This window comes from Mytilus californianus, unplaced genomic scaffold (genome assembly GCF_021869535.1).
Source record: "Mytilus californianus isolate M0D057914Y unplaced genomic scaffold, xbMytCali1.0.p SCAF_1, whole genome shotgun sequence".
Lineage (NCBI taxonomy): Eukaryota > Metazoa > Mollusca > Bivalvia > Mytilida > Mytilidae > Mytilus > Mytilus californianus.
In genome coordinates this window covers 117,266,893-117,289,846 of record NW_026262581.1, presented here as the reverse complement: position 1 = coordinate 117,289,846, position 22,954 = coordinate 117,266,893, and the positions used below count along the sequence as shown (strand labels likewise).

At 31.4% G+C, this 22,954-nt stretch overlaps 1 protein-coding gene and 1 long non-coding RNA gene across 14 annotated transcripts in view; both read right to left on the bottom strand.

Moving 5' to 3' along the window:
- The window catches only part of LOC127732004 (receptor-type tyrosine-protein phosphatase T-like), a 190,793-nt gene that overhangs the window by 24,909 nt on the left and 142,930 nt on the right, over positions 1-22,954 (bottom strand). The gene's annotated exons all lie outside the window — the stretch shown is intronic.
- LOC127732085 (uncharacterized) lies at positions 10,269-13,418 on the bottom strand. Its single transcript, XR_007996053.1, has 3 exons — positions 13,286-13,418; positions 11,906-12,082; positions 10,269-10,443 (listed from the first exon to the last, which is right to left on the bottom strand). It is a non-coding gene; the product is annotated as an uncharacterized LOC127732085 (long non-coding RNA).

Below are 22,954 nucleotides of genomic sequence, written 5' to 3'. Positions count from 1 at the left end.
ACGGGCGTTTATTCCACAATAGACTCATTAGTGACGCTAGAATAAAAAAAGGTAAAAAGTCCAAATCAAGTTGAAGTTGAAGAGCATTGAGGACCCAAATAACAACCATATGTGAAGCTTTCGTAAGAAACCGTTTATGAAGTTAACATGATGTGTTTCCCACTATAATTGCATTGTTTTATAAATAAAGATGTCAGTTTGATAAAGCATTCTTCATGATTGACCGATAAAACCATGTCTTGATTTTCACCTTGGTTCTCAAACTTTCCACTAAATACATATATACATTGTGTTTTATTCAATCAACTATGTGTTAATAACTTATCGGATTAGTACTAAGCAGAACACTAACATATGAGACACAAAATACCGATCAAAGAGTACGTGCAGTAATTACGGAAAGGTAGTTCAAGCCCAATTTCTGGTAATAAATAGACCATGATTTCCTCAGACTAAAATGTCAAACAGAACTACTTTTAAATTGTTTATACTAATAAAAAAAAGGGTCACAATTTCCTATTAGTCAATCATATATGTGTATTATGAATGTGTTTTTCAGACTTTCACGAGATTAATTTTGGTGGATGAAGCAATTTGAAGTATTAAATATGTTTTGACATTACTGATATCTTTTTGATACACATAATTGTAATACTTTACATACATGGAAATACATTTTTGTATTTATTTTTGCCTGTATTTTCAGTCATTGATGCTGTTTTGGTTTCCTTAAGGTGTTCCTTTTTCAGTTTCTGAAAGAAAGAAAAAACAATTGATATTTGCATATCACTATGTAAAAAAAATAACAAGAGGCTCCTAGCAGCCTGACAACCATGTCACATTATTGATATTAATTTCCCTATTTCGCGATCAAAATCTTTTATCACAAAAAACACATTAATAACAAGCATACTGCTTTTCGAGCGCGCTCAATTGAAATTGGGATCATCCCTATAATTTATATAAACATCAGGATAAGAAAAAAATATTGTAAAAAATCCTAGAAGCCTCCATCAACAACCCCTCTCACACCCTACCCATGCCCAAGTTTTTGTCCTCCGTTAATCATTTGTCGCAATGTTAACAACAATTAAAACGCTTTTGTTGAAAACTTACAGTTTATAAAAAAAAAAGATGATATCCAAATTTAACAATTAGAATCTTACTTTAAATGAATTGATTCAAGCAAGAACTAGTCTCATAGTTCTGGTGGACGTTGACTTGGTTTTACACTAGTCATTTTTGGGGCCCTATATAGCTTGCTGTTCGTTGTAAGCCAAGTCTCCGTGTTGAAGGCCGTACTTTGACCTATAATGGTTTAGGTGTAATACCACCATTGATTTTTCCCTATTAGTCTTTGTTAAATTTGCACTTTTCAAAACATTGTGCAGAATTTATCTTTGTTTCAAATAAAGAAATACTTTGCATGAGTAAAGTTGTATCCTGTCCAGTACTATAGAAAAAATTTCACATAACATTTCATTGCATATAAAAAGATAAACATCACTGGAAATTAACCAATCAAATTTTCCCCCTTTTTTAACCTGTGTACAAGCTTTAGTAACCATGTAACCTCAAGTTTCCAAAATATTCTATAGAAACCCCAAATAAAAAAATAATGGTGCTTTGAAATACCCAAGATATATGTTTATGACCAAGAAATGTTTTAATGCAATGAAATGTAGGATCAATTACCTACAGCTGTCAAATTCAAGGGAATATTTTTTTTCTACCTATTTTCGTATGCAACCGGATGTGACGTACTATGATTTGGTGGTATTACACCTAAAGAAGACTTTTTTGTTAAATAAACTGAATGTGACTTTTTTCCATTGTAATACTAGTTATTTCAAGCATTCCTGTCAAGTTTTGTCATAATCAGTTCAATAGTTTGAGAAAAATCTAGTATAATGTAAGACGACATTTACAGCGATTCGAGCAAAATTTCTTCGAAAAATCCAAACCAAGCCGCATCATGATAGAATATAGTGTTGACCAATAAATGATCAAATATTTATCTCATCTGCCTACAAACAGTTGAATATGATACAAAAGATGACTTAAGGATGATAATACTACTAATTGACCTCTTTGTCTTCCTTATAAGGTCTCTTTTGGTCCATTTATACCTCTAATTTCCTCAAAATTTCTACTTTTTAGGCCAATAAATAAACATTTTGGGGTAATTTTCTCTCATTTATGATAGAAATGTCATAATAAATGATTAGTTGAAGTATTCAGGCTGAATGAACTATCCGTATAAAAGTTTACTGTCTCCAAGGAGGTTTCAATAAGTCCTTACGTAAAACTTGAATTTACGCCGCGTTCCAGAGAGGGACATAAAAAGCTTCTCTTTTGGTGAATAATTTGTTGTTACTGCTTTAAAACTATATATTTATTAAAGTATTTCTTAGGAAAAAATTTCTAGTATAGCAGAATATAAGAAATAAGGAGAAAAAGCTCCCCAAAACTCTAAGTATGGCTTGTTCTGTCAACTAATATTCATGGTAAAGTCCTATTTCAAGGAAATTTTCTCATAAAAAGTGTTTTGGAGACTCAATCCACTCAGAATATTTCATTATTTGTAAAATTTAACTTAAATAGCAAGAAATTTTAACACATGAGAGTACTCACAAGGTCAAAAGTGCATGTACAGCTTCCCATATTAGGTGTAATACCACCATTGATTTTCCCCTATTAGTCTTTGTTAAATTTGCACTTTTCAAAAAATTGTGCAGAATTTATCTATGTTTCAAATAAAGAAATACTTGGCATGAGTAAAGTTGTATCCTGTCCAGTACTATAGAAAAAATTTCACATAACATTTCATTGCATATAAGAAAATAACCATAACTGGAAGTTAACCAATCAAATTTTCCCCCTTTTTTAACCTGTGTACAAGCCTTAGTAACCATGTTACCTCAAGTTTCCAAAATATTCTATAGAAACCCCAAATAGAAAAATAATGGTGCTTTGAAATACCCAAGATATATGTGTATGACCAAGAAATGTTTTAATGCAATGAAATGTAGGATCAATTACCTACAACTGTCAATATCAAGGGAATATTTTTTTCGACCTATTATCGTATGCAACCGGATGTGACGTTCTATGATTTGGTAGTATTACACCTTTTTTTTAAACTTTTACAAATTGTGACTTGGATGGAGAGTTGTCTCATTGGCACTCATACCACATCTTCTTATATCTATTGTCAAAAGATCCAGAACAGCCAAAAAATGTAATAACAAAAATAACGAACTCTAAGGTAAATTCATGAATGTGAAGCCCGTTAAAGTGACAAAACCAAACGTTCAACTATATCAACCAACGGAACGACTTGAAAACATCTGCCATATTTAATATAGTAATTTTTCGAAGAAAATGGCGGGTTAAATCTGGTTTTATAGCTTGCTAAACCTCCCACTTATTTAACAGTTGTATATAGAACCTTTATATTGACAAAATTGTGTTACCAATCCAAACAGAAATGATTGGTTAACACGATGATAATTTGGATTTAGCAGCCAAAATAGTGAAAACAAACATATAAAAGATATACATTATTCTTGAATCCCAAGAATAATGGGATTTTTTTCTGCTCTTTGGTCGGATTATTGTCTCTTTGACACATTCCTCGTTTCCGATCTCAAATTTACAATATAACAACATAATAACTAAACCAACTTTGGAAAAGGTCAACTGTCGGTTGGAAGAAATCCAGGCGACCATTTTTCAATACCATTATATGATGACTCGAATACAAAGTCAAATAGTAGATTCAGTCATGTATATATATTTGAACATCTTACATTGAGGATATTTGTATGTTTAAAGTTTTAAGACGTTTGCAAGTTAATAAATAACAAAAGGTTACGTGTACGATTTTCTTACAATGTTTTATATTTGAAATTGTTTCATGATCATGATTAGTATGTAGAAGAATTCCTTTTTTTTCAAATTATTTTGCATTGTTGATACTCCAAGGATGCATTGTTAAGATTAATTTATGGTTGAACAGTAGTGATTTAACATTTGTATTAAAAGTTAAATGTGTATGGAATCGTTATGTATACGTATATAAACAAACCGCAAATTCCCTTTCTATTGGTCCCTTTGTTCCGCGTCCTTTGTCAACATAGTCATAGAAATCATTTATTGAGATAGCAGTTCCGGAAATTTTTATGTCCCCAGCAAAACTATAATATTCTCCCTTCTCTTCTTCCTGGTTCTGGTTGTCATATATTGCGCCATTTGTTGTGATTTGAAGGGAAAGTCTTGAACTGTCTATATCTCCTGCAAACAACGTCAATATATTGCATGTCGATGAAAAAAAGTTCAGTATCATTAAGTTGTACATGTGTATTTATTATTGTTTTTTTTTAAACAACACACAACACTGGGACAACCCATTATTCCACAAAAATCATTCCGATAAGAAAAGCTTCCTCGAAGAGTACACTTATCCCTTTACACCTGTAGTGTTCATAATGATGATCAAATGTAAAAACCACATGCGAGAGGGATTCCGTTATTATTTTACGCATGCTTGTCATTTTAATCTATTTTTAGTGTCTTCTTCTTAATTTTCTCGTGTACGACATAAAATTTGATGGACCCGAATATCCGGAACTTTCGATTTATATTATCCAGCATTCGGGTCTGAAAAATTTTACGGAATTTGATATTTTATACACTCCGGAAGTGAAGGGTCTTGGGAAAACAGGAAAACCATTTTAATCACGAAGTAGATCATTCCACACTTCAAATGGAATAGTAATTTATTTTATCATTACTTTTGGGTATTTCTGAAAAAAATTTGTACTAACAAACACACAGAAGGTAAGACTTCTTTATATGTTCAAAATTTCTAGGCGCTAATATAGATTTCATGGCAAAATTTGGTCCCAAAGTTCCGCCAAAAATTCTCTCTCAAAGTCCAGACAAAAAAAAATTGATTCAGCGTTATGACGTCACAAGAACCCGTCACAGAAAAAAAAATTAAATAGCCTTTCAAGACGTCATAACTATTTGGACTATATCTCAATGTGAAGACATAAAGTCTTTATTTAAGTACTACAAACAGCCCCGAGCGTTTCAATCGTATTACCTAGAAACTTTTCACGAAGAACGAACTTTGTAACAACTAAATCCACAATATTCGATATAAGTATAGCAGTTCTATTTCATTCATATCATTGCCATAACAACAAAAGTATGTTAATGGATTTATAAAGATTAAGGATGACATTTTTTTATGAAATCAATACTTAAATATTCATCTTCTAGCCTTGGAGAATGGTGAAACACAACATAAGAAACAAACTGTAAAATCGGATGGAAAGGGTTTGACTTATCAGGTAGATACTTACCACAAAATCACTAAATATCATTTAGTGAGTAAACTATGATATCCAACGACCCAAAATAAAAAAGGAAAAGTTGTTAGCGATATGATGGCATGGTTTGTTCCCATTTTATTAAGATGTGATTCATTTTTGTTATGATTTGAGAAAGTAATATTGTCTTACACACTCTTTTTTTCAGTAATCATAACCTTGACTTTTAAGTTATAGCAAGTGACTTTTTCATATTCAATCACATATCGAATGAAGGTCGCAGTCACATATCTTGTATTTGATATTGCATCCTGAAACCACTGTTCTACTAGAAGTAATTTCGTCCTTGACCTATGAGACATTGACACCAAAATAAAATAGGTGTCTTCTAATTATATTTGACAATATATATAAGTAATGGTGCAATTTTATACATAGTATTTGATTAAACACTCGTCCATCACTTTACTGCAAAACTTTCAGTCATTTGCATTAAATATGACCTACAATCCGATATAAGACCCATTAAATCTCGAATAAATTTGTACACTGAACAAGGCTTAACTTAGAGCCTTTATCGCTCATCTGTCAAAAATATAGCTTGCATTGATTTTTTTTTGCTGTTTACAGTTTCTACTTATGTATATTATACTTCTCGAAATAATAGGCAAAACCTCGAAAATTAATCAAATAGCGTTATTTGAAGGCATAATTTTTATTAGCAGTCATCCAACATTTTTTATCATGATAACATATTTGTGGATCTTGTATTGTTGATCTTTTTTGCTGTTTACTGTTTCTACCTTTTTATCAAGGTAAACGAGAAAATAGCCAAATCCAACAAAATTGTCAAAATATCGTCATTTAAGCTCAACAAATCGAGTGTTTTCGGTCATTTGACATTTTTGTAGATTTCGTTTTGCTGATATTTTTTATCTATAATTTCTACATAAATATAACTGTTTTCTAAATTATAGGCCAAAAACTCGAAAATGCGTCAAAATTCGTCATTTAAGGACAATAACTGAGAGGTAGGTAGATCTTCGCATTCTGAACATTTTTGCTCCGGTCACATTTTACAATTAGTACATTTACCCCTTATGTTGTAGTGTAACCATGCAGTTAATTAGTATAAACAAAAAACTAAAAAGTATAACCAAAGTACCAAACTCTGAGGCAAACTCAAAAAAGGGAAGTACATAAAAACTGACAAAATCAAACGCAAGCTAAGAACTAAACAAGTAATGTTTTATTCAGCTTAATCTTGTTTCAGTTTGAATTCGTGTTTTTTTTTATTTAGTACATATTCTTTGAACAGCATATTACATCCAAGTAAAAACACAAATATGCATTTCCAAAAAATACAAACAATTTTAGTCTGAGAAAATATGGTTATTTATCAGCAAAGTAATTCTATTAAGTTTTACTTTATAACCATGGGATTAGAGTTGTGTAAATATGGGAATATTCATCTATGAAATTTAAGTCTTTATTCGTTTTATATCCTGTAAGGTATGATACACACAAACATGGTGTACTTTTCTCCAGTCTGAACTATAAAATACCTTTTCAGAGTTTTAAAACGTACCTTTATGAAAAAAAGAATAGGATGTAATTATCTGTGTACCTTTTTTACTAACTTGAGCATAAACGTCAGTACTTTTTGGATCTTTAAGAGGTTTACTTCTTGTTTTATCATCCGGAGATCTTCGCCTAAAAGACAAGAAACAAAAAAGACACTTAGAACTTCAGCTTAATTAGTTAGTTTCACTACAAAATATAATTTCAACTGGTACAACTAAGGTTCTTTTTGTATTAACGAGATAACACAATGATTTACGTTATAGAGAAAGTCCAAATACTGTCCCTTCCGGGAAAATAATGGATACCAAACAAAAATATCAATTAAGTCTGAAATCGTACAGGATAGAGGGAGTCAATTAACCATCACCAAAAAAGCGTATGAAGATATTACTTATTGAATATTTTTTTGTTGTTGACCGGTATTTATAATTTATAACATTATCATTTTTCCCTGTTTTTGAGATATACAGGGAGAATTCAAGTTAAAAAAAATTGTCAATCTTAAATATGTATTTGTCTGTCTAAGTCAGGAATTTCATCAGTATACATCGGTCTGTGAGACTGTATATATTATGTCTATTTCAAGTAATATGTTAATGTCAATTTTCAGCTTTTACAATAGAATTTATACCAAACCCCGAAACATTCTGCATTTGCCTATCCCAAGTAAGCAGCATGTAATTCATTGGTTACCGTTTGTTGTTGTTTATCATATATCATTTTTTTTCGTTCCTTGTTCGGTTCATAAATCAGGCCGTCAATTTTCTCGTTTGAATTGTTATATATTTTGTTATGTCGGGGCCTACTATATCATGCGAGGCGGTATGGATTTTGTTTATTGTTGAAGGCCGTACGTTGACCTATATTTGCTAACATCGATGTGAGTTGGTCTCTGGTTGATAGTTGTCTCATTGGCAATTATACTACATCTCCTAATGTATTTTTGTCTACACTTTGGCAGATTTCCATAAGATCTGATTGCTTTCAATCGTTGAAGAGCGTATGATGACCTGCAAATGTTCTTTTGGTGTGGTTGTTTGATAGATGTTTTACATTGACGTGTATCTGATTCATCATTTCATTCATAAAACAACTGCCAGACAATATGTAAACACATAAAAAAATGTATATAAACAATGTTTTGAGACAGTTCCTGTTAAATTTATGGCCTCGTCGTGCCACTCATCGGTATATTATCTAGTCATACATAACGAAATATTGATTGACAGTCAACCAAGCTAAGTTATGGATCGTATATTTTTTAAAAAGAGAGACGAAAGATACCAAAGGAATATTCAGACTCAAAATCAAACTGACAATTCCATGACAAAAATAAACTGAAAAACGATCAAAAGACAAATAACAGTATACAAAACACAACATAGAACAATAATGACTGGGGTGGTCATGTGCTCTGGAAGTGTAAGCAGATCCAACTCCACATGTGGCACCCGTCGAGTAGCTATTTTAAGTACAATCCCGGTAATAAGTCTAATTCACATTCGGGGAATGGGTGGGTTGGGATTTACGACGATTTGAACATATCCGTCGTCATATATGAAACGGATATTCCGTAACGGTCAATCAACTCGTGTTGGCGTCCGTAAAATTTTCGAAGGGATGATTTAAACTTCACCACATGTGGCACCCGTCGTGTTGCTTATGTTATTACAAATCCGCTAAATAGTCTAATTCGGTAAGTCACATTCGTGAAAAGGGAAGGGTATTGTAGTTACGACATAAGGAACATATCCGATATCATCTGTGAAACGGTAATTTCATAACGGTCAACCAACTCGTGATGGCGTCCGTAAAATTTACGAAGGGATGATTTCAACTTCATCATTTGGAACTCTTGGTTTAATAGCGTCCTTGTGAGCTGCAATCATCTATCAAGGAAATCATGATAGGAAATGCAAGACCTTGAATATCGTATCAACTGGGAGATATATACGCCTTATGCAGGTGCTGCTGGAATGTTGCTAAAAAGAAATACACTAAAAATGGCAATATCATAATTAACAATTTTATTATTGTCAGCTTATTTATCCATTATATTTTACAGCAATTAAAGACAGAAGACATAAAACTCACATTTTATAGTAGGATCTCTTGTTTCTTACCTTCTAATAAATACTCTCACACAAATAACTACCACAATCAAAGCAAATGTTGCTCCCAATCCTACAGCTACTGCAGTTAATAGGGATTTTTCTTGAGTTTTTAAATCCACTGAAAATAAGTTTTAGAGAACTTAAATCGAATCAACATTAAACTACTAAGGTGAATATAGAATATGTTTCTGAATACCCAGCATAGTATCTGTTAGTATAAAAGGTGACTTTTTTTTCCGAAACGTATTATAATTGAAAATGTAGGCATATGGTAGGTTTATGAAATGCACAAAAAGTTTTAACAGTAATTTTGTATTGAAAGTGAAAACAATCTTTGAAAATAAGCAGCTTAAAATGTATCATACTCTTGATTCATTATAAATTTTTTACCTTTACAAGAAGGAACTGGCGTTCTCCAAATACCAGCCGCACTACATTTCAACCAACTGGAACCGTTTACAATATATCCAGTCATACATTTTATCATTATACTATTTGGATAACGGTATTGGCGGTTTTCTATTTGTTGTACATTTTCAATCTTTGGTAAAACAGGACATAAAAGACCTGTACACTCAAAAACAAAAGAAAACATGTGTAGAGCTACTTTCTGATAAACTGTTTTAAACATTTCAAATGTCAATATGCAGTTTGATTTTTTTTTTGTCAAACAACTAAATGTTAAAAAAAATTCGTCGACAACAACAAGTTCAAATTAAATTCGGTCTACTATCACCGTGGTAGGTTTCGAACATCGATTTGGTCATTGGTCAACATGACAAGGTTTATTTACTACCTTGTTTGACATAAAAAAGAATACCGATGAATAGGAATAAATGTGTTGCCTATCAAAAAGATAATCACATCGTTTATACAAGAAAGCCTTTCCCTTACAGTACATGCTACAACAGCTGATTTTATAATTTCAATACGCAGAGGGAAAAGTTTTAAAATCATTTAGTACAAACAATTCATGGTATTACTCATGTTCCGGTCATTAAAATCGAACAAATATAGACAATCTTGAACATCACCAAGATTTAACAAATAATTTGATGCGAGAGTGATAGATGATTTGTAATACGCGTTCACAGATTTGGCTTTGATTGCGCCTGACGAAGGTCAATCCAGAAAAGATCTTTGGAAGCTTAACATTTTCATTTTATTTTTCAGTAACAAAAATAATGCATGAATAAACACTCATATTAACGTAAAAACAAACCTACCTGTACAAACTGGTGGGGTACTCCAATCTCCGGTTTGATTACAATGCAGTGGGTTGGAACCGTTAATCTGGTATCCTGCTTTGCAAGAGACATTCACAGACGCCGGAAACCGGTATCTTTTTGTTGCCTGTATAGACGTCACTATGCTGTCTATTTTGGGAAAGTCTCTACATAAAACTCCTGAAAAAACACATGTATCATGTAAAACAGTAACATATCAAACATAGATATTAAATATTTAGAGACATAATGTATATCTATAATCATATATTACATTTTTACTTTTTTGCAGTTGTGCATGTTAATTTGGAGCAACCAGAGAAATATTGAGGGATCGCGTGAACTTATTTCATTTTATACTTTTATTGCGTATTAGACATGATGCAGTTGTGATGGATTGTTGAGTATCATTAACGTCAGTTGTTTTGCTTTATCAAGCTGAAGAAAAAAATCAAATCATCACGATGTGTTCATGTGACATTTCTTGGGAAATCTCTTATTTATTATTTTGTGGTTTCTTCTTTTTTTGTAAAATTAATAAAGCAATACGTTCAACAAGGCAAATTATGAGGTGTTTATTTGATAAGGATATTAGTTGTGCGAGTTACGAATAGTACAGCTTGCTATAATATAATGTGCTTACTTGTGGTAAATCGTAATAGAATCAGTTTTTCACTAGCAAATTATGTAAAATTGGATATTGGAAGGGTTTTTCAATTGATCACTTTTATACATGCACAATTTAGAAGAATAATGGTAGGCACAATAGGTAATGATAAAAGATACAGTGTAATAAGTTTAATAACGTCTATCAATAATAATGCAAATCGAAAAGGGCAACATCAACACGAAGAAAGAGTGTATGATTGTGACTTATCTTTTAGTGTATAGTCCTTTAATTTTTTTCCCCATCAAATGTGTTATAAACTTTATTCATGTCGTTTACCGATGTATCCCCCCCGATTCTACTGTTGACAACAGATCAAATTTACAACTGTGTTGTTTATTTAAAAATGACAGGGTCATAGATCAAACTTATACGTTCAGTGTATGTTTACTTGTTTTTATTTAAATGTCTTTTTGATCGAGTAAAGCCATTTCAATTGATATTTTATAGTGTGTCTTTTTTATGTTGTAATGTTACACTACTGTCTCAGGTTAGGGTTAGGATGAAGGTTGTCAGCTGTTAAAACGTTTAAACCAGCTGCATTTTTATGCACCTGTCATAAGTCAGGAGCCTGTTGTTCAGTGGTTGTCGTTTATTGGTGTGGTTCATAAGTGTTTCTTGTTTCTCGTTTTTTATATAGATTAGACTGTTGGTTTTCGTGTTTTACACTAGTCATTTATAGGCCCTTCATAGCTTGTTGTTCGGTGTGAGCCAAGGCTCTGTGTTGAAGGCCATACTTTGACCTATAACTTTTTATACATTGTGACTAGGATGGAGAGTTGTCTCATTGGTACTCACGACACATCTTCTTATTTATATGAATGAAATAATTAACACAATTATCAAATCATCGAAAATACTCTAATTCATAATATATCGATAACCTCCATAAAGATTGTGTTATCGATAAGAAAAGTACGGCATAACCAAACTGTTTCATATGGCAGAGATCATTACTTATATTGCCAATATTACCTTTGCATTGTGGTATAAATCCCCAAAATCCACTTGAATTACACTGGAGTAGATCAGAACCATCAAACACATAACCTGTTTCACAAGTGACTTTCAATGTTTCAGGATATCTATATCCTTGTATCTTGGTTGGTAGTAAGGCATTGCCAACCTTAGGCAAAGGAGGGCATAGAACACCTAATGAAAAATGAAATATTTGTTTTTTGACAACATGAAAACAAATCTGAAGTACATTAACGTTTACATCAATTGTATTTTGGGTGCTGCCTCGTTGATATATTACACAAATCTCTGTGTACTCAATAAACACGATAGTCAATGCAGTCAATTGCTCTTGATACTATTAACGCTATTCTTTTGTAATAAGACTAAATGTAGGTGTCTTAAATTTCCTAATAAATAGATATTGTAATTGTCGATATCTTTTAATCATTAGCATCAATTTATACAAAATGAACCGTGTATTTAAACATTGTTATCATATGTTCAAAGAACACAATAATGGTTCAGCAAACCTGTTTTTCGATTTAGAACAGATGAAGATGATAAGGCTTATAATGCAGTATTTCATTTATACTGAACTATAGATAAGACTGCTTCAAATAGAATTGGCATTTCAAATTGCCGAAGATTTTCAGAAAACCTGCAATAGAGATCATTTCCTACACATGTTCTTTCATGTGGAATCTGGTTTATTTAATAAAAAGATGAATGTCAACTAAAAGCATATAGTATGCGTAGAGTGAAAATGTTATATTGCAACATTCTCTTCATTATTTTGCTTTTTCTCGCAAACAGACATAAAAAAAACAACTGGAAATGTATTGGAGTCTATCTAATTTACATTGTTTTGGAGTTTTTTTTATAATTTTAACTTTTTTTCTTTCCTTATAGCCGAGATGGTATCGTTGTCAAATTTTTCATACGAAATACAAATGTATTATTAGGTTAATATTTTGTACCCATACTTTAAACTCCCCACTACTGCAACAGTTTAAAATCGTATCTATAAGATAAATGGTACTGAGATGATTTTTCATACTTGTCTGTCCCGTCTTTCTCACGTAGAAACCTTTGTGTTGCACGTACACGATCACAGTTTCGATCTTAGATGAAGTAGGCTTTGTATATGAATAAAAGATGCAAAGTATCAGACAGTAGTACGAAGACATAAAAACCCAAACGACATTAAAAGACTCACGTTCTTTTACAACAGACAAGTGCAATATATACCATTTCTTTGTATTAAAAAGAAATTCTAGATAAATATAAAAATTATTCCTGAAAATAATTTTAATCGGGAAACAGTTTATTAAATGATATTCATTTAAATTGCATCCAGTGTACTTTTTATTTGTTTATTTATTGCATCATATATACCTGTACAATTTGGTTGTTTTTTACTCCATGTTCCATCACTTTGACAGGTTATGGTATCGGCTGATGACAACTCATATCCATTATCACATTTAAACGTCACATTGTCTTTGTATGAGTATATTGTTTGAACTGGGTCCAACTTTTGTTTGTGCAATGTTCTCAATTCAAAACAGGTTACGACTGTCAGTTGAAACATATTAAACATGTATGAATATAAACAACAAATTTGTTTTTTTCTGTAACAATGAAAGAATGCATATACCAATGGTTCAGATTTTAAATGTTAGTGTTATTCCGAATGTTTTAACACAACGATAAACTAAACAGAATAAGCAATTATGATGTGTATTATATAAACTCATGTTATCTGTTATGAAACAGATCATTCTCACATATTGCTACGTCTTACTGGAGTAAATCTTCCTGATTTCTATTAAAAAGGTAACCGTTATAATTCTATTCATGCTTATCCTTCTTCTATTTATCAATATGTTATTCATTCCTCTAACCGACATGTTGACTTCGTCTTCATTGCACTCTAACTTCTATTTTTCCTTCGTATTCCAAATTTATTCCTGAACTGTTTATGACTAAACTTCATACCGAAACAACAAAACACCACTTGATAGATATGTTTTACAATACCTAATGATATATGACGATATACTTTACAAACAATACATATTTTTTTCTCAAATATAAACTTATCCACATCAACTCACTATAACTTAATTCAAATCTTGATACTACTTCGTGGCAAATAATGAAAAACATGGCGACTTTTCATTTTAGTAATCGTTAATTTTTATTTTCGTTGATGTTGATGTTGATGTTCTATTGCCTCCTTCGTCATGAGTGCACATTTAAATGTTTTACGTGTTTTCAGATTTTATTGAACGTAATATTTTCATTACAACACATCTTCTATAGAAGGATACAAATATCATAAAATTGAGTAAAATTTTATGATATTTGTATCATTCTATAGAAGATGTGTTGTAATGAAAATATTACGTTCAATGAAATCTGAAAACAAGCAAAACATTTAAATGTTCACTCATGACGAATGAGGCAATACTTTACTCAATTTTATGACAAATATATATATATATATATAGGTTTAATCTAAAATTATTTTTAATAATGAATAGGGTATTTATAATTTTGTTCATGAAGCTTTCTAAATTTTGACATTACGAACTGCTTTGCACATGTCAGATACCAACGTAAATGAAATTGTCATAATGAATTAAGATTACCGTGAATATATAAGATGGATAGAAGTATAAATGTAATAAAAACAAAATACGCTTTAAAAATGAGATTATACAAAGGATGTAATCAAAAACAATAAGTCGAAAATGATAAAAAAAAAAAACACCATTGCCAAATCACGTACAGTAAAAATACCGTTCACAAAATTCTACATAGAAAACTAAACATTGAGTGAAACGAACCCAATAAAAAAACCGGAGTGCACTAATAATTCGGAAATAACACATTTCATACATTTTGCAATACGTTTCATTTCTGAAGTTAGTTCTTTTCTTGTGGTTGATACACAATTTTTAAATATAAATTTGATTTAAGATACCATTTCTTTTGTAATTGATAAAGTAGTTTTTACGAACCTTGACAATTAGGTAATTTGCCGTTCCAATGCCCTGATTTTTGACATGTCAGAGACTTTGATCCTATCAATCTGTATCCAGTTTCACATGTCAGCTTCACTATCTCTCCATATCGATATATAGTCTTACCATCTAGTGGTTTTAATTTGGGAATAACAGAAAGGTCGGGACATTTTTCACCTAAAGCGATTAAGAACAAACTATCTGGGTTTACACAAAACATGTCTCAATTAATATCAATAGTATCATATTTGGACATTGGTTTGAAAGATCAACAACTACTCTGAGCTTATAATTATCTCCGTAATATACCCAGATATGAGATATACAAATAGTTAAAAAAAAAACATACCACAACAAGTTGATTTATTGGTCCTGCTTTCATACGGGCGATGAGTTATGGATTTCCGTAGTCACAAATTTTTTTTATTTAATGAAAAAAAATATGGTTTATGTCACAGTGAAATTGACACAGAGTTTACACAAGTTACGAAAACTGATTCGGTATCATACTCTCTCGAAGTGTAGACCAAAGGAAAAATTATAACGGATAAATCACCTTCAAGTATTGCAGATATGCAAATTATACTAGAATTATTTCTTATTAGTTTCGACTCAGAATATTTTATTATCGAATCGACTACTACAAGTTTGATATTGAAATCTTATAAAACTTCATATTTTTCATCTCGATATCAGCTTCAATATAATGCACCTATTTATCGTTTACCTTAAACACTAATTAAGTAGTTTGTATAACGTTGAAATTCGTTATTTTATAAGACATATCAAACAAATGCTGCAAAAATTAAACATCGGACTAGGTTCATCAATTTCCCCTTCTAATTATTTTTTTTTGGCAATTAATACTATAATGCATTGTATTTTTTTTTAAATTGTCGCAAATGCAATGCCGACTTACTGTCATATTTTAAATAAGGGTATTATAAACGGTGCAATCCTGGTTTGCAAACTTTTAATTGTAGCTTTATAAAAACATTTTTTCCTTTTTTTTTAACAATTATGTTGATTTCTAAATTAATTTTCTTGCCTGTATATAACCAATAAAATTTTATAAATAATACTTACTTCTACTATTAAATTGAGGGAAATGTGCAAAAATATGTATAACAAAAATTAGAAAAGATGTGAAATTTTGTGGAAATTTCTTATAAATTTTCAAGGAAAATGCATTGAATTTCATAAATATTTGAACAAACTATACAGAATTGTTTATAGTTTTATCAAATATAAAATTCTGAAAAAAATTAGAAGTAAAATAATGAAAATAAAATGAGTCCCATTAATAATTTCTTATATTTTTTTCACCTCATCTATCTATTATTTTTTTTCTGTAATTAACCTTTTTGAAATTTTAATATAGAATAAAACAATGAATTCTAACAAATAAATGCAACTGTATAGTGACCGAGTTTTATAATTGACATTATGAGAACAATATTCTCCATCCAAGCTACTTTTTTTTTCTTGCTTCGATCTGGAAGACATTTGTGAACTTGCCAACGTAACAGTTCCAACAATTGTTACTAACTAAGTAACAGAGTTTGAGTTGAATGATACTGCTTTTCATGGAACCACTACTTGACCGAAGGACCCAGCACCATCAACCACCTTGAAGGATTGCACAAGCATATAAAAAATGGGGATCAAAATGCCCACCCTAACATCTACGAGATCATCGAACTACTCATGAAGACCCAAGCAGTAACATAAAGTACATTTGTCCAGTATGCAACATGAAGAGCTCGTTTTTTTGTAATATAGCTCTTCAACTGTTTAGGTTCTTATACATCCTTGGCTTTTGAATATTCGGCTTTATGCGTTCCTGATGAAGCTTAATTCAGAAAAGCGCTTCGGACACATGAAAGTTAAAACGTATTGTTTTCATTTTTTACAGCACTGGGTCGATACCTCTGCCGGTGGACTATCAGTCCCCGAGGATATCATCAGCTCAGTAGTCAGTACTTCGGTACTGACATGATTTATAACTATAAAAAGATGATTTGGTATGATTGCCAATGATACAACTCTCCACAATAGACCAAATGACATAGAAATTAACAACTATAGGTCACCGTACGGCCTTCAACAATGAGCAAAGCCCATACCGCATAGTCAGTTATAAAAGGCCCCGAAATGACAAATGTAAAACAATTCAAACTAACGACCTAATTTATGTACAAAATAATGAACGAAGAACAAATATGAAACACAGCGACAACCACTAAATTACAGTTTCGTGACTTGGGACAGGCACATACAGAATGTGGCGGGGTTAAACTAGTTTGAAGGCGCCAACCCTCCCCCTAACCTGGGACAGTGGTGTAACAGTACAACATAAGAACAAACTATAAAAATCAGTTGAAAAAGGCTTTACTCATCAGATGGATACAAATAGAAATACATCCAACAAAAACGCAAAGTGGACGTGGACGGGTACTTGTACATCCCAACAACAAAAAGACACTTAACACAGATTTGAAAGTACTCGCAGTTACAAACCTTTCTAAAATTGTCCGTTGAAAAAAATTGAAATTATTAGAAACTAAGGTTTCAATTCCCTCAGGCAAAGTTGACCTTAGATGGATTTGGCTATTTTTTTATATCTTTTTTGGTTACATAAATGAAATGAAAATAAGTAGAAATTAGACGATTTTTTTTTCTAAACAAATAATTTAATCACTAAGGAAAAAAGAAAAAGAGGTCTATGCCCCAAACGCTTGTGGTTTTACTTACGGACGAAAAATTTGACATGAAAAGGGCACTTTAAATTGACTCTGTCGAAGGCAAGATAACAATAACAATATGTCAAAGATAAAGGAATTCAAAAGGTAAATTTTCCCGTCTTGGGTTAGGAGAACGAGCTGTGTGTTTCTGCGATGGAAAAAAGAATTAATTAAAAAAAATAAAATAGTCTTAACACGCATATTGTCCGGCCCGTTGATAACCAAACGAGTATTATTCTCATAGGTTCAAACAATACGCATAGGTCCAAATAATCATAAGTTCGGAACACATATTCAAAACTTACTTTCACATACTGGTATATTACATCGGTCCCACCGTGGATCAGTAAGACCTGTATAACACCACGGACCTCCCACGTTATCAGAATCTCCATCTGGTGTCCTGCAATAGTTCTGGTCCTCTGATGTGTATTTAGTTGCACTTTTCCAATATATGCAATTATGACCTCTTCTAGTAATATTTATCTGTCCATGGTAAACAAGGTCTTGTATTGAGTTTCTACAATCTATATTACAATAATCAACAATTAACTAGTAATAATTGGCACACATACATAAAATTATTAGCAGTAGTAGTAGTAGTTATTTTATTTTATTTTATAACTTTATTTTACATATAAGCAGATTCCTCTGAAGCTGGAAATTAATATTATTAAATAATATTAATGGTTGTCATTTTTCCTTCCTAAATGTTTTTCAAACCGTTTTAATGTTACACTAGTAATAACTATAGTTCTTTACGCACATACTTAACCAAAAATGTTATCATATATTTTTTATAGCTATTTATTTCAGCTTTATTCATATCTTAATATTTATTCGGAAATGCTGTTTTATTTAGAAAAGAGGAGCTTAAACCTTCTATAAGTATGGCCTATATTCCATTTATTTCATGGCATTATAATTTGTTTACTACTTTACCACAGACTGGAATGATGCACTTTTCAAATGCCCATTTGTTTCCAGCTTTATAACAATATGGTCTGTCAACTGCTGATGGTAATGGATTTCGACAGTAGTTATGGTCCTCTCTGTAGTTATGTAAAGGATGTTTTAGCACTTCACTCCACTCTAAACAAGGTTTTCCAGATGGTATTTTACTAATATTTCCGATATAGTTTATTCCCTTGTTGTATCGGTTATAACAATCAACTTCTGAAATTGAAATAATGCACTGCAGTTTAAATGGATTTCAAAATATTTTGAATATCGAAGAAAGTGAAGTTAAAATGTCTGTATGGATAGTATGAAATTGTTAAAAATTAGAAAATCTTCCCTTAAAAAGGGTAATAAAAAAAAACAAGACGCGATTCACCACAATGCATTAAGTACACGTACATAACTATGAACAATTTTTAGGTTTGCTATGTAATTTAAAAAAAAAGTATTAAGTTACAAATTATAAAAATCACTATTTTGACTCCTCTGATTCCAGTGATATGATTACTCTTCTGGTGCACTTAATATTGCTTCCTGTTTTAATACATTAAAAAAAAATTATACATACGATCTAGTAAGTGTATTAATATAATAAAGTATATTTACAGCTGAAGAAAATTCTATGGCAAAATCGCAATACTGTATTTCTAAACATGTCACAGATATTTAACAATTAGTTATGATTCAAACTACCTTATTTTTTTGTTGCTGAAAAAAATGAAATATAATCTGTATTCAGGATAAAATTATCCAAAAAAGTGTGTATTTAGGTGCTGCTAAAATAGTGATGAAAATGGAAAGTTAAAAAAATGAAAAACTGAAATGAAGTTCATAAAACCTATCTGCTACATGAATATTGCCTTATAATTTTTATATCATATTTTATTATAAAAATAGAGATTTGTAGGACGGTTGCCAATGAATAACTATCCACCAAAGGATGTTGATACATTGAACAAAACTCATACCGTATATGCCGTTTATTAATCTTTAATATGCCAACTAGCTAGGAAGACAACATTGGACCCTTTAAACCCAATTTTCTGATTTATGCTAACACAAAAAACAACAAACAATTATGGCAGACAGAAATAAACGAAAATCCCTAGAATAGAGGCTACTGGCTTGAAACAGGTACATAAAGAATGTTGCGGGGTTGAACATGTGTGGTGTAACAATACGACATAAAAGGAAACACTATAAAACATTAATTGAAAAAAGGCTCAAATCATCAAAGTATGAATACTAACAGATTTTAGACAAAAGTTAGACCATGAAAACCAAATTACCAAATAGTTAAATTATAAAAACCAGAATGAAATAATTTTGCAAAAACATCCGGTCACTTATGGACCATTCAAAAAGAGCTTGTTGAGAAGGATCTTTAACGTGCTAAGAGCGTGGTACTCCCTGAACACGGGACCTCGGATTTAACGTCCCCATCCGACGGACATGCTCATTTTTACTATTTACATTTTCTATATATCTGTTACAGTTTTCGAGATAATTGTGAAAATAGGTAGACACAGATCTTGACATCTGCGCATTTTTACCATTTCTGATTTCTTAAAAAAAAGTTTTTAATAAATAAGACAAATCATACACTCATATTCCATTTTTAGCCATGGTGGCCATGTTTGTTAACTGACTAAATACCATAAGAATCATTTACCCCAAGTTTGGTTGAAATTAATTGAGTAGTATCAGAGGTAAATATCTGGCAAAGTTTACGATGGACAAGTCAGGGCGACTATAGCATCAACTTAAGGTGTCTGTTTTGGAACACCAATTTAAACTAATTATTTTTTAAATATGTGAAATGTGAGATGCAATACTTGATTTTGAGTTATGGGTATGATGTTCGTGTTCTTTGACATATATTTGTTAACTTCCAAATGTAATGTTGCCCTAATTGCAATATATCATCCTTTTTTAGTTCATGAAACTCTTCAAGTCTAGGCACTTTTAAAAACGCTTTTACAGTAAAGAGGGGTATCAGTAGCCGAGTGGTCTAAAATGTTCAACTAGTGTATAACTAGCCTGTAAAATTTGAGGTAGTGAGTTCGAATCCCACATGTGGCAGGTGCGTTCGACATCAATTTTTATCCACTAGGATTGCCTGTTTTCCTGTCGAAGGTAGTTGGTTCTTTCCGGCACTACAAATTGGTCGCCACGACATAACCAATAGTGCTCAAAAATTCAATCAATCAATCAATTTACAATGAAGACAATTCTGATGGCTGATTTTACTAAAATGTTAAGTAAATTAATAAACTTCAAAAGTAAAAAAAAAATCAGTTTAACATGTTTAAGTTAGTTTGATTTTCTCATGGACAAAAAAGTGGTAATCTTAGTTGATTATTTGATAAATTGAATAGTTATAATACTGCTCAAAGTAAGTAATGATGTCCAAAGATAATAATCCAATGATGAATACGTTCTAATCCATAATGTAATAACACAGAATAATATTTAAAACTGGAATGGAATCCGTCTCTGATACTGATCAAAACAGAAAGTTCGGGAAGAATAAAAATGTTGGATAATCTTAAAACTTTTGCAGCTTTTTCGTCGTTCGTCATATTATTTTGACATCACTGCCTGACATTTGACATGGAAGTAATCAGTGGGGCGTGGCCAATAAGTTGTTATTCAATATGAATCAAACAATCAATAAAGCATATGTTTCTTGTTCTGCATAAACAGGTTTATTACGGGCGCGAGACATTTGGGCTAAATCATAAGCGTGGCCATGGTATCAATTGGACTAAAATTTTTGGAGTCAAGTTTACATTTGGGCGAATTATTTGTGTTTATCTGTACAGATAAATTACAGATAAAATTTATCTATATCAAAATTTGATATGAAATATATAAGATATGTATTAAAAAAAATAAGTTATAGATATTTCATATCTTTTGAATAGTTTTGTGGTGTTTCGTAAATTATACGATAGCTTTTGTTGAAAACCCCGGCAATAACCTCACGAGACGAAGTCGAATGAGGTTGCCGAGGGGTTTCAACAAAAAACTATGGTATAATTTACGAAACACCACAAAACTAACCAAAATATATGAAATATCTGTTTTAACCTATTGCATATGTTGTTGTTTAAAAATGTGTATTTCATATATTTTTGTTTATTAACTTCAAAAATAATTTTGATAAGAATCGGTCAAATTACCCTTTTAGGACCTTACACATTAAGCTCCGCCTACTTTCCAAAATACGCACGGGCTTCTGAAACAGCGGGAAAATCAGTTGGACAAGATTTTTCGACAGCGATGGATGCACATCTACATTGGTGACGGGTAACGTTACAGACTAAAAACTGTTGAAGGAATTATATGTTCTGCATATGGACGCAAGATATATTTGAAAGATTTCTGGAACCAAGATTTAAAGTTGAACTGCAAAGGGTTAGTTTTTATTTTCATTTTATCAAAATATTTGAAATGTTTTTAAGTTTTTGGTATTAATTTATAATTCTGTGGAAATTTAATTCACAAGAATCTTTCTGAGAGTTTGGATGAATCATTCTATGTTTTAATTTGTACCAGAAGCCCAAGTTGTACATTTAATTTAATTTAATTAAAAAGGATTTCAAAATGATCACGATTAAAGATCACATGTAGACTATAGATAATTTAAACAAAAAGTTCACCATTATTTAGAGTAACCAGACGCTTTCTATTCTCAACGGCCCAACATTATAGTTATTACTTAAGCAAATCGTTAAATTAAGATGTATATAAAATCGGATACGGATCCAGGATTTTGAAAAGGAGGGGGGGTCTAGTCATCCAACATTTGCAGTAATTATACGAAATATCTATGCATTTACCATATATAAAGCTTCTTGAAAGGGGCATGCCTTCCCCCTCCTTCCCCCTTAAAAAAGCCGCCACAGCAAATTTCAACCTTTACATGTAGCTATACAGTTGAGCCTAAGGGACTACAATCCAAGTATACATCTCAATAACCGAAAATCGAATTATATTTTCAAGTATAATATGATAATACATTTATATATACGTTTTTTTTTAAACTTTGTTCTTGAATCGAATTTTCGTGCATTTAAAAATATAGGACAACGGAGTTGGTGTATGTGGGTTCGATTCCCTCCCTAGGCATTCATTTATATTGGCTGGTGCAAAGCGGGCAGTTTAGCTTAGTGGCCCCACACTGACTCTGTTGTTCCTATTTCAAAAAATTCAGGCGGCCTCGGATAGGCCTTGCTATCTTTCTTTTTTTCTTTTCGAATACCAAATACAACAAAACCATGGTATAATTGTGAAAATTATACCATAGATAGCTATTGTATAATTTT